The sequence below is a fragment of the Leopardus geoffroyi genome, chromosome E3, assembly GCF_018350155.1.
Source record: "Leopardus geoffroyi isolate Oge1 chromosome E3, O.geoffroyi_Oge1_pat1.0, whole genome shotgun sequence".
Taxonomy (NCBI): domain Eukaryota; kingdom Metazoa; phylum Chordata; class Mammalia; order Carnivora; family Felidae; genus Leopardus; species Leopardus geoffroyi.
In genome coordinates, this window is record NC_059340.1 from 99,586 (window position 1) to 111,304 (window position 11,719).

Below are 11,719 nucleotides of genomic sequence, written 5' to 3' on the forward strand. Positions count from 1 at the left end.
AGAGCTGTGGACACCAGGGAAAGCGTCCGGACCTTCGACGTGCCCAGGTCCTGTCTGCCGCTCCCCTCACGCAAGTAAGGCAGGAGGCCACGGAGAAGGCCAGCGGTGGCCACACCAAAGCCACCACCCTGTTACCAGACCCTCGGGGCCACAGGGCGGCAGAGAGGTGACCTGACGAGAGACCGGTCCAGTCCCTGGGCGCCGCTGGCTCCACTGGGCTCTCATCAGCCCGGACTGAGGAATCACTCTTCTTGCAAAAGCCTTGGGGGATGGGCAGCACTTGATGAAAGAGGCAAATGCTGCCAATTACGTGTTTTCCCCCAAACACACGAAGAAGACCTGTCAGCACACGGGGCGGGCTGCAGAGTTCGTGCACCACCCCTGCCCCCCGCCACCAAGGAGGCGCTTCTGTGTTGCTGTTTCGACGGAGGGTGGCCGAGCACCAGCCCTGCGGACTTGCACCCTGGAGGGTCTGTCGGGACCGGGGGCAGACCCCACCAGCCCTGCACGACCTGTGGGAGCAGAGGGCAGGGGTCCGGAGTCTGTTCTCCAGTGATTCCCTCGGAGTCCTCTGTCCCCTCGAGACCTTTCCGTCTGGCTGATGCAGAATCTCCACGTCCCTGGGGGTTCTGACCCAGGCCCTATGTCCGGGCCCACAGCAGGCTCTGCTGCCTCCCAAAGGCCCTGTCCTGCTGCTCAAAGTCCCCCTGAGGTCACCCTCTTGTAGACTAGCCCCTTGAGGCTCCCCTCTCCATTGCTGATGAAAACCTGACCACCCACGATTTCAGCAGGAGCTCCGAATGGCTTTTTTGGAGCAGAGGTTCGAGTAGGGCCTGGAGAGGGGGCAGGAGCCCCCGAGGAGAGGGGCAGCTGGACACGTGAGCTCTGGGTCTGCACAAGGAACCGCTCCCTCCTGCTGCCCCGGAGCCCACAGGGCCCAGTTCTCACCTTGTTCTGGGGATCCCACCCAGCAGAGGGTGCCATTGGCCACGAGCGAGCAGTGACTGCTGCTGTCTCTGCCTGAGGGCCTGTGTCTGGGTGTATCTGCGCGTGTCTGCGGGTATCTAGGTCCCTGTCCTGTGGGTCTGTGCCTGCATGTCTGTGTGGGTCTGCATGTATCTGTGTGTGTGTGTGTCTGTGGGTATCTAGGTCCCTGTCCTGTGTGTCTGTCTGTGTCTGCGTGTCTGTGTGGGTCTGCATGTATCTCTGTGTGTGTGTCTGTGGGTATCTAGGTCCCTGTCCTGTGTGTCTGTCTGTGTCTGTGTCCACTTGCTCACGGGACAGTCAGAAGCCACAGCCCACGCCTTTCTCTGTCTGGCCTACTTTTGGGGCCACAGGGAGGTCAGTGTCTTGGAAAATGAGCCCCATAGGACCTCTGACTCAGAGCCACTTCCTCCTGCCCCCACCCGCCCCCAAGGCTGGGAACACAGGCACCCGCAACGCAGACCCACAGCCTGACTCACCCACCTGCTTGTGTCTAGCTGGCTTGGGTCCCGGGAAGGGCAGTCGAGGACATGGGGGGGGGAGCCGTGAGGAGGCGGATCCCAGGGTCCCTCTGCGCCCAGGGACCTTGCCGCCTTGGGGCCTGCAACACCCTCTCTGCCCGACGCCCTGATTGCTGAGAGGCCAGGGGTAAACCGTGGCTCCCCAGGGCCGACGCAAGTGCGGCTATCACTTTGTGTCCGCTCCTTCTGGTGTGAGCGTCTCATCTTGAACTTCCCCCTCACTTTCTTTAAGGTGATTTTCATTGACTGGGTTTTTAATGTATTCCAAAGTATTAGTCTCTTATTTTATAGTTAGAGCTCTTCACAGTATTTAAGAAATGCTTACTCCAACGTCGCGAATAACTCACTGACACGTTCCAGGCAAAGTTTTTGAGAGCACCCCTGAATTTATGCCATGGGTCCAGGTGTAGCTGGTTCTGTGTATGTTGGGAAGCAAGGGTCCTATTTCTTGTCCCACACCGAGCGATTCCTCCCTTCTTTCAGGAGGGAAAACCCCACAGGAGAAAAGGGCAGTCAGATCCAAAAACATCCTTGGAGAAGGACAAAAGGACTCCCAGGCCAAACGTCCACCCTGGGCAGGGCCCCACGTCTGGGGAGACGTGAAATTCGCCAGAATGAATTCCGTGTGGGATTGGACTGATTTCAATCCACTGCTATCCGAAGGATAAACATGAGAAACTCTCTTCCGGGGGTGAGTGTGCAGTTTTCACAATCAGCTAAATGCCACGGATGCCAGACTTTGGTGGTTTTTCTGTTTCCTCCCACTGTAAAGGTCAGAGTAGGGGACTGAGGGCCCCAAGCTGAAGAGAGGCGTGTGTTTCTGTATATGCATGGGTGTGTGTGTGTGTGTGTGTGTGTGCATGACGCTGTGTTTGTGCATATGTGTCTCCCTGGGACGGAGCTGACGGCAGAAGGGTTTCCGCTGCAGACCCCATTAGGCCCCTTACCCATGAGTGTAGAGACACTGGCCCCCACATCTGTGTGCCCGGGGGGAGGGGGTGCGGTGGGGAGTCAGAGGGCGACCCGGGGGCTCACATGGAGCATCTGCTCCCAGGGCAAACCCCACCTCCCCGGCCAGGAATCTGGCTCTGGGAGCTTCACCCTGGGCCCAGCACCTTCTCTCTTTTAGAAGCAGGAGTGAGTCCCAGGCCCGGGGAAGGAGCAGCCTGTCTCATGCAGGTGTCATGCCCACCCCACGCATCTTTTCCCCAGCTCCTCGGCAGGTCCGGGTGTCCACGCGACTGCTCCCCTCCCTCCCTGGCACCCTCTCCCCTCCAGGACAGCCTCACGGGCCAGTCCACCCACTCAGGGCCTCCTCCACTGTCACTCAGGCAGGAAGATGCAGGGTGCCCTCCCTTCCTTTCCCCCTCGCTTGGGCCCTGCCTCCTCTGTCCCAGAAGGGTCCTGCGGGTTAGCTTCAGGCTGACGTCTGGCTCTGCCATTCCCAGAAGCTCATCCTCCTCTCTCAGGTGGGACGCATAGCACCTGCCACAGAGGGTAGCCTTGGGGGCAGGTCTCCCGGACGGGGGGACATGCAGACACACATCCCCAGGTCCTGGGCAAAACCCCTCAGTAAATGCAGAGGAAAGGAGGGATGTCTGAGTTAACGGTTGTGGGCCCACAGCGTAATCCTGGTCCCTAGTTAACTGAAACCCCCTCCCACAGAAAGCTGCTCTCCACACAGAGGCTGGAAATGCTTCTTAATGAACTATTTACTGCAAACACCTTTCACTTCCAACCTCGGTCTTGGAACCAAACCTGGCATTTGAAACAATAACACAGAGAAGGGAGCTCTGTTAGCCAGCAGGACATTAAGAAAATCAAATTAAGTCATGCATTTTAACTCCCTTGCCTGCCTGGGCTCATCGCTGGAGAAAGGGAGAGAGAGCATGTAACTTTCTGTAGTTTGCACAGTCCAGAGTTTTACCTATAAAACCCAAGAGAGCTGTGACCAAAATGGGCAGACCAAGCAGTTCAATGCTCATCTTGGGCCAGTGCAGACGGAAGGTGCTGGGCTAAAGAGTCTACTCAGTACAAAAAGGAAATTCATTTCATTTAGGAGTTTCTCACTGATGAACCCCCGGGCAGGGGACGCCTCTGGCCACCCGGCAGGACAGCCCGCATGTGGTCCCAGGAGAAGGAAACCGACTGGCCACCCCGATTGATTGATCTTTGGAATCTGAAGACACCAAGGCTTCAAGTCACAAGACCAGCTGAGCGTTTGCCTGTGTGGACTTGGGCACGAGAATAAGATTTGTGGATAATCCGGGAAATCTGAAGACAAATGATGTCGTAGCTTTGTGGCCCTTTGGACTCAACCGGCCTCGGAGACAGGTCGTGTTCTCACCTCTTCACAGCGGACCGGGTGGCATGCGTCACAGCCCAGCCTGGGCATCTCTTCTTGAAATGAGCGTATTTTGGGTGGGGTCTCTCCATCGATTTTCTGCATGAACATATCCTGAACACATCTTTCTTTTCTAAAATCTGTTGAAATCTCTAGTTTGCTCATAACTTCTGTCTCTACTGGAACCCTGGTTTTTTTGATGCCATGGACACTTCTTTATATGCATCGATAATTACACTTTGAGTGTAGATATGCTGGAGGCAAACATGTTGAGCAGTCCACCGTCATGAACTGCAACAGTGATGCCCAACCAGTCGTCATGGACACACGTTTGCTTCAAAACCTAATGAGCACAAGCAATGTTTCAGGCCAGTTCTCTGGGTTCTAAGACCAGGATGTGGATGCCAAAACACGGTCAGTTCCTCTGAGTATTTTAGTGTTGATGTTCCTAACTTTACATTCTAGAGTTTCTGTACTGAGCATAGACTGTGTTTAAAGTCAAAAGAATGTCACACAAGTAACAAGAAAGAAAATAAAAGAAAAGAAAAGAGGAAAGGAAAGGAAAGGAAAAGAAAAGAAGAAAAGAAAAGAAAAGGAGAGAGACAGAGAGAGGGAGAGAGAGAGGGAGGGAGGGAGGCAACCAAGCCCCTCATTACCTCGTACCCATGAGGGTGGCCACTATCAGAAAAACAAAAAGCACAGGAAACAACGAGTGCTGGCAACCGCATGGAGAAATGGGGACCCTTGTGCACTGTTGGTGGAAGCTGTAAAATGGTACAGCTGCCATGGAAAACGGTAGGGTTGTTTTTGTTTTTGTTTTTGTTTTTCCAAAAAGCTAACAAGAGATCATCATGTGATCCAGCAGTCCCACTTCTGGTCTGTCCCCAAAAGTACTGGCAATAGGGTCTTGAAGAGATATTTGTAGGGGCGCCTGGGCGGCTCAGTTGATTAAGCGTCCGACTTCTGCTCAGGTCACCATCTCGCCGTTTGTGACGTCCGAGTTCAAGCCCCACGTCGGGCTCTGTGCTGACAGCTCAGAGCCTGGAGCCTGTTTCGGATTCTGTGTCTCCCTCTCTCTCTGGCCCTCCCCTGCCCATGCTCTGTCTCTCTGTTAAAAATAAATAAACTCTAAAAATTAAAAAAAAGAAGAAGAGATATTTGTACAGCCCTGTTCACAGCAACACTATTCACACAGCTGATAACTGGAAGCAACTCAAGACACCCGGCGATGGATGAACGGATGAGCAACACAGGCACACAATGGGATATTACTGAGGCTTTAGAAAGGAGGACATCTTGTGATGTGCTACCACATGGGTGAAACTTGAGGACATTGTGCTGAGTGAAAGAAGCCACACAGAGAAGGACACACACTAGGACCTGCTCGCATGAGGTCCCAGGGTCATCGGACTCACAGACACAGAAGGACACACACTAGGATCCACTCCCACGAGGTCCCAGCGTCGTTAGATCCACAGACACCGAGTAGACGGTGGAGCCGGGGCTGGGGGAGCAGGGCCAGTGTCTCAGTGTGGGGAGATGGAACATTCTGGAGATGGACTGTGGGGATGCCTACACAATAGTGCGAATAGGCTGACTATCCTTGAACGATTGGTTTAAAAAGGCTAATATAGAAAATTTTATGTTGTGTGTTTTTACCACCGAACAGTGAGTCCCCTCGAGCTGCTGTCACAGATCACTCAGCCTGAGTGGCTTAGGAAGAGCAGACGATTGTCCACCAGTCTGCGGGCAGAAGGTCCAAGATCAAGGAACCAGCGGATCTGGTGTCTCGTGAGGTTCACAGATGGCGTCGCCTCGTGTGTGTGCAGGCTCGCTGGAAGGGGTGAGGGGCCTGCTTTACAAGGGCACTAAGCTCCAACCCATGACCCAGTCACCCCAAAGGCCTCAGCATCTAACAGCATTACACGCAGGATTCAGTCTCGGTGTATGCATTTAGAGGGACACAAACGTTTGGTCTATAGCAGACCTCTTTTCTCTCCGAAACATGCTGGGTAGGGAATCTGTCCACAGAGTCGATTCCTGTGGGCCGGGCCAGGCTCAGTACGTGCCCCTGCCTTCTCTCCCAGTCCTGCCAGGAAGCCAGGACGGTGGATGATGTTGCCTGAGGCTCCATGGTGGTGACATCGCCTCCCTTTCCAGGAAGAGAGCTCCTCCCTGGGGCGTGGGGAAGGGGGACGGCCACCTGCCTGAGGCCTCAACGCTGCCAGGAAATCAGGGTGGTGGCTCTGGCTCAGTGTAGGATCTTCAGGCATTAGTGAGGAAGAGGGGCTCTTTAGCTGGTCCCACCCCCACCCCCACCTCCCACACCCCTATCACGTCCTCCTGGCAAAGTAGCAGGCTGCTTTGACGCTCTCTGCTTTCAGAGCACCCAGGCCTCTGCGGGAAGTTGCTTCCCGTGACCTCCCAAATTCAAGCTCAAGTAACCAATGGCATGCACAGCCTCCCCAGACTGACATTTGGGGGCACACAATTGTCCCTCCACATATCTCAATAAAGCAGCTTAAGAAATAAAGACATTGCATGCACAATGACTGCTTTCCAAAGAGTACAGTGTAAGAGGAGGGGAATCCGTACCTTCAGGGTGGAGACATCTGACAGACACAACCTCAGTCAAGTGACCCAGGTCACATCCAGAGTGACGAGTTGTTTTGACAGCATGGACCCCGACAGGGTGTGCTGAGGGTGCTGCTTCCCTTCTGTGGTCTGTGTCCCAAATGCCACCCCAGTGTAATCCTGAGAAGAGCACAGAAAAATCCTTACTGAGGGACCTTCCTCCTTAAAACTGCCAAAATCACCACAAAATGGGAGAAGTCTGAGAATCTGTCACAGCCCAGAGACTTCTAAGGAGATGTGATAACTAACTGGAAAGTGGTATTTTGGATGGGATTCTGGGTACAGATCGAGTACGTTAAGGAAAAAGGCAAGGAAACCTGACACAATGTGTTACTTTAGTTAATAATAGGATACCAATATTAGTTAATTAATTGTGACAAATGGGCCATACTAAAGTAAGACATTAATAATAGAGGAGACTGGAGGTGAAGTATATGAGAAATTATTGTCAGGATTTTCTCTAAATCTAAAAATAGTCAAAAATTAAAATTGTATTAAAAACAATTTCTTAAATAAAGGCAGGGCTCTCTGATATCAATATGTGCCATGAAAATGCATTCATTGGGGCGCCTGGGTGGCTCAGTCGGTTAAGCATCCGACTTCAGCTCAGGTCACGATCTCGTGGTCCGTGAGTTCCAGCCCGGCGTCGGGCTCTGGGCTGATGGCTCAGAGCCTGGAGCCTGCTGGAGCCTGCTTCCGATTCTGTGTCTCCCTCTCTCTCTGCCCCTCCCCCGTTCATGCTCTGTCTCTCTCTGTCTCAAAAATAAAATAAACGTTAAAAACAAATTTTTTAGAAAATGCATTCATTAATAACCAGGAAAAACACCCTCAATGCACCAGCATGCACACACACACACGCACTTAACATATGCACAGGAAGCACCTGCATGCACACACACACTGAACATATGCACAGGGTGAGAGCCGAGGAGCTGACTCTGGCATCGCAAGGAACAGAATCCAAAAGGCAATCACATTGCCAAGTGTTATGCTAATATAATTATTGGGATTCCTAGTCAAAAACAGTTAATTGAATAATTAAGATAGATTGACCTAAAAGTTGATTTAAAATTAACCTGATACGTGCATATTATCTAAATAATGACTCTCTCCTACGATCTAGCCTCTCATTAAAATAAAATCCCTTTGGGATAAATTATACACTTCGCACATGATTGGGAAGAACAAGCCACACTCAGCCCCCCACTGATGAATGTGAGGGAACCAAGTGAAAGGGAACAAGCCTGGCCTTCCCGCTGTGGTGCCGCCTCTCGCTAGCCTCCCTGCCACCTATCCTCAGGAAATGCTGGGGGCCCTATAAAATGGCACCGGCGAAGGACCTCAAGCCACTAAGTGTGCTGCTGAAGCTCCTCCTAGAGGGCGGTTGGGCAGGGGAGGACCCATGGGGCTGGGGTCTCGCAGATGCACTGATGCCAGGGAAGACAAGTGCACGCCTCCAACACACAGGCACCTCTCGCATGATGTGGATGCGTCCAGTTCGATTTTCCAGAAGCGAGGACAGCGGGGCCAAGGAAGAGGAGGGGCTTGTTGGAAACCCATCACGGAGCCTGTGGCCAGGGTGGGAGCAGAAGCTATGCTCAGGGCCGTGTTCGCCACTGCACAGCTCCTCCTCTTTCCCTCATGATTTCCTACAGGAGCCCATGGTGAGGTGTGCCAATCCATGGGGTCCTGCTGGAGCACTCCAGGCTCCCAAGGCTATGCCCCGGGCTTGGCCCACAGTAGGTGAGCTGTTTTTGCTCTCCCTGTACCTCCAGACAGCTGCCTGCCGGGAGCCCGTGCTCCTGGTGGAAGGCCTCACGGGGCACGGGGCTGGGTCCTCATTCATCGTGAGCCGGAAGTGACCTTGATAACATCGTTTAAAATGGGTCTCCCTCTCGACATTGTTAGGAGACAAAGAATTTCCCTCCTTAACATCATTCAGATTCTTAGCAGAGCGAGGAAACACGGGACACTACAAAATGATCTATTACTGAAAGGGTTTTTAACATCTGCTGAGGAAAACCACTCACCGCCATGCGTCCATCCTCCTGGTCATCAGCATAAGGCAGGGATTGGTTGCATTCTTTCTGTATCTGTCTGATTTCTCCAGAACCTTCTCTTCAAAGAGAAATCTCTGTACCTCCGAGACAGGCCAGAAGAAAAGAGGGGGCGGGAGGTGGGAAGTGGTGATAAGGAAAAGCCGGCCGTCACTTTCAGTCGCAGGCTGAGCGTCTGAGCTCATCTCCAAATCTCCAGAGAAAGTAAACACCACCAGGAGTCAGAGTGGTTGGCCCTGACACCCAGCGTAGGGCAGACGGAGGCAAGAGCCAAACCGCCACGGCCACTTGCAGAGAAAGAAACCAGAGCGGGGGGTAGGGGGGGAGGTGGCAACACCATCGAACACAGCTTGAAAACGGTCACTAACGGAAATAAGAAGACACACTTCGCAGAAAAGTGAAGACAGTTTCGTGGTTCTCAGAGATTTGCAAATACCGTGTGTTCTTCAGGAAGCACACCGAGGCAATCGGCCTTTGAGGGTGATAATGGAAATGACTCTGAGCTCAATCACTGTTTCTGAATTACGACAATCCAGCACTCGCTCCTTAACCACGCGGAAGATGACCAAGGCCCACTCGCCAGATTCCGAGGGGAGCAGGAAGGGTGACGGGGCGGTCCCCGGACCACAGACGGCTCGGCAGATGCGCGCTTCACAAATATTTTCTGCCATTCTGGGCTGTGGATTGTGAATTATCCTTTTCCTTTCTTTTTTATTTTTTTTTAATTTTTTTCTAACGTTTATTTATTTTCTGAGACAGAGAGAGACAGAGCATGAACGGGGGAGGGGCAGAGAGAGAGGGAGACACAGAATCGGAAGCAGGCTCCAGGTTCTGAGCCATCAGCCCAGAGCCCGACGCGGGGCTCGAACTCACGGACCGCGAGATCGTGACCTGAGCTGAAGTTGGACGCTCAACCGACTGAGCCACCCAGGCGCCCCTTCCTTTCTTAATTTTCTCCTTTATGCACTAAAGTTTCTCACTTTAAGGGAGAAAAATTACCTGTTTTTCTTATGTTCCTGGAGCTTTGATATCATACCTAAGAAATCACTGCCAAATCCAGGGAGACAAAAGCAAAATGAACTACGGGGACCTCATCAAGATAAAAAGCTTCTGCACGGTGAACGAATCACTCAGCAAAACTAAAAGGCAACCGACGGAATGGGAGAAGATATTTGCAAATGACGTATCAGATAAAGGGTCAGTATCCAAAATCTTATCAAACTCAACACCCAAAAGATGCTCAACATCACTCATCATCAGGGAAACACAAATCAAAACCACACGGAGATACCACCTCACACCTGTCAGAGTGGCTCACGTTAACAACTCAGCAAACAACAGATGCTGGCGAGGATGCAGAGAAAGAGGATCTCTTTTGCACTGCTGGTGGGAACGCAAACTGGTGCAGCCGCTCTGGAAAACAGTGTGGAGGTTCCTCCAGAAAATAAAAACAGAACTACCCTACGACCCAGCAGTTGCACTACTAGGAATTTATTCAAAGGATACAGGAGTGCTGATTCGAAGGGGCACGTGCACCCCAATGTTTATAGCAGCACTATCAACAATAGCCAGATTATGGAAAAAGCCCAAATGTCCATCGACTGATGGATGGATAAAGAAAATGTGGTTCATATATACAATGGAGTAGTACTCGGTGATCAAAAAGAATGAAGTCTTGCCATGTGCACCAACATGGATGGAATTAGAGTATATTATGCTGAGGGAAGGAAGTCAGTCAGAGAAAGACAAATCTCATATGGTTTCACTCATATGTGGAATTTAAGAAACCAAACAGATGAACCTAGAGGAAGGGAAGCAAAAACAATATAAAACCAGAGAGGGAGACTCTTAAATACAGAGAACAAACTGAGGGTTTCTGGCAGGGTGTTGGGTGCGGGGATGGGCTAAAGGGGGGAGGGGCACTACAGAGGGCACGTGTTGGAAGAGCGCTGGGTGTTGTGTGTAAGATTCTATTCCTGGGGCGCCTGGGTGGCGCAGTCGGTTAAGCGTCCGACTTCAGCCAGGTCACGATCTCGCGGTCCGTGAGTTCGAGCCCCGCGTCGGGCTCTGGGCTGATGGCTCAGAGCCTGGAGCCTGTTTCCGATTCTGTGTCTCCCTCTCTCTCTGCCCCTCCCCCGTTCATGCTCTGTCTCTCTCTGTCCCAAAAATAAATAAACGTTGAAAAAAAAAATTAAAAAAAAAAAAAAAAGATTCTATTCCTGAGATTATTATTATGCTATATGTTAACTAACTTGGATTTAAATGTTTAAAAATAATTAAAAACTTGAATAAAAACTCAATGAAACGGAAAAAAAAACAAAAAGAAGTCACTGCCAAATCCAAGGTCATGGAGGGTTATGCCTATGTTTTCTTCTACAAATTTTGTAATTTTGCTCTTACACATAGGCCTTTGATATATTTTGAGTTCATTTTTTTTATGGGGTGAGATAAGGGTTCCACTTCATTCTTTTGTATGTGGGTATCCAGTTGTCCCCTCACCTGTAGTAAATGTTTGCAAGTTTTTTTAAGATTTTTTCCTGGGGCGCCTGGGTGGCTCAGTCCGTTGTGTCTGACTCTTGATTTCGGCTCAGGTCATGATTTCACGGTTCCTGAGTTCAAGCCCTGCATCGGTCTCTGTGCTGACAGCATGGAGCCTGCTTGGGATTCTCTCTTTCCCTCTCTCTCTGCCCCGCTCCCAAGCTCGCTGGCTCACTCTCTCTCTCTCTCTCTCTCTCAAAATGAATAAAGAAACTTAAAAAAAAATTTTTATGTATGATTCTAGATACAGATGTATTTATGATATGTGCACAAAGAGGTGTAAAGAGGTGATTTACTTCTCCCTTCCCAATTTTTATGATTTTGATTTTATTTCAAACTATCTGTGTCTTTGTATTTAAAGTGCAGCTTTCGTAGACAGCATATACTTGGCTCTTATTTTTCTATCCATCCTGACAATCGCTGCCTTCTAACCTTAACCTTGACCCACAAACGCCTACAATAAATATGAACCAAGATGGCAGTGCAGAAGTTACCAGCACAGGTTGTTCAGGCAATAAAGTGGGAGGCTTCCCACTACCTGATTTCACACGCACTAGAAAGCTATAGGAATCAAACCACCATAGTACTGGCATAAGACAGACATTTGGAGCAATGGACCAGAATAGAGGGCTCAGAAATAA

The 11,719-nt window shown here is 51.0% G+C and overlaps 1 long non-coding RNA gene across 1 annotated transcript; it reads right to left on the bottom strand.

Moving 5' to 3' along the window:
• Positions 1-1,170: 1,170 nt before the first annotated feature.
• On the bottom strand, positions 1,171-8,838 carry LOC123588800. The gene is made up of 3 exons (XR_006708011.1): positions 8,514-8,838; positions 6,445-6,603; positions 1,171-3,073 (listed from the first exon to the last, which is right to left on the bottom strand). It is a non-coding gene; the product is annotated as an uncharacterized LOC123588800 (long non-coding RNA).
• Between the last annotated feature and the right edge of the window lie 2,881 nt (positions 8,839-11,719).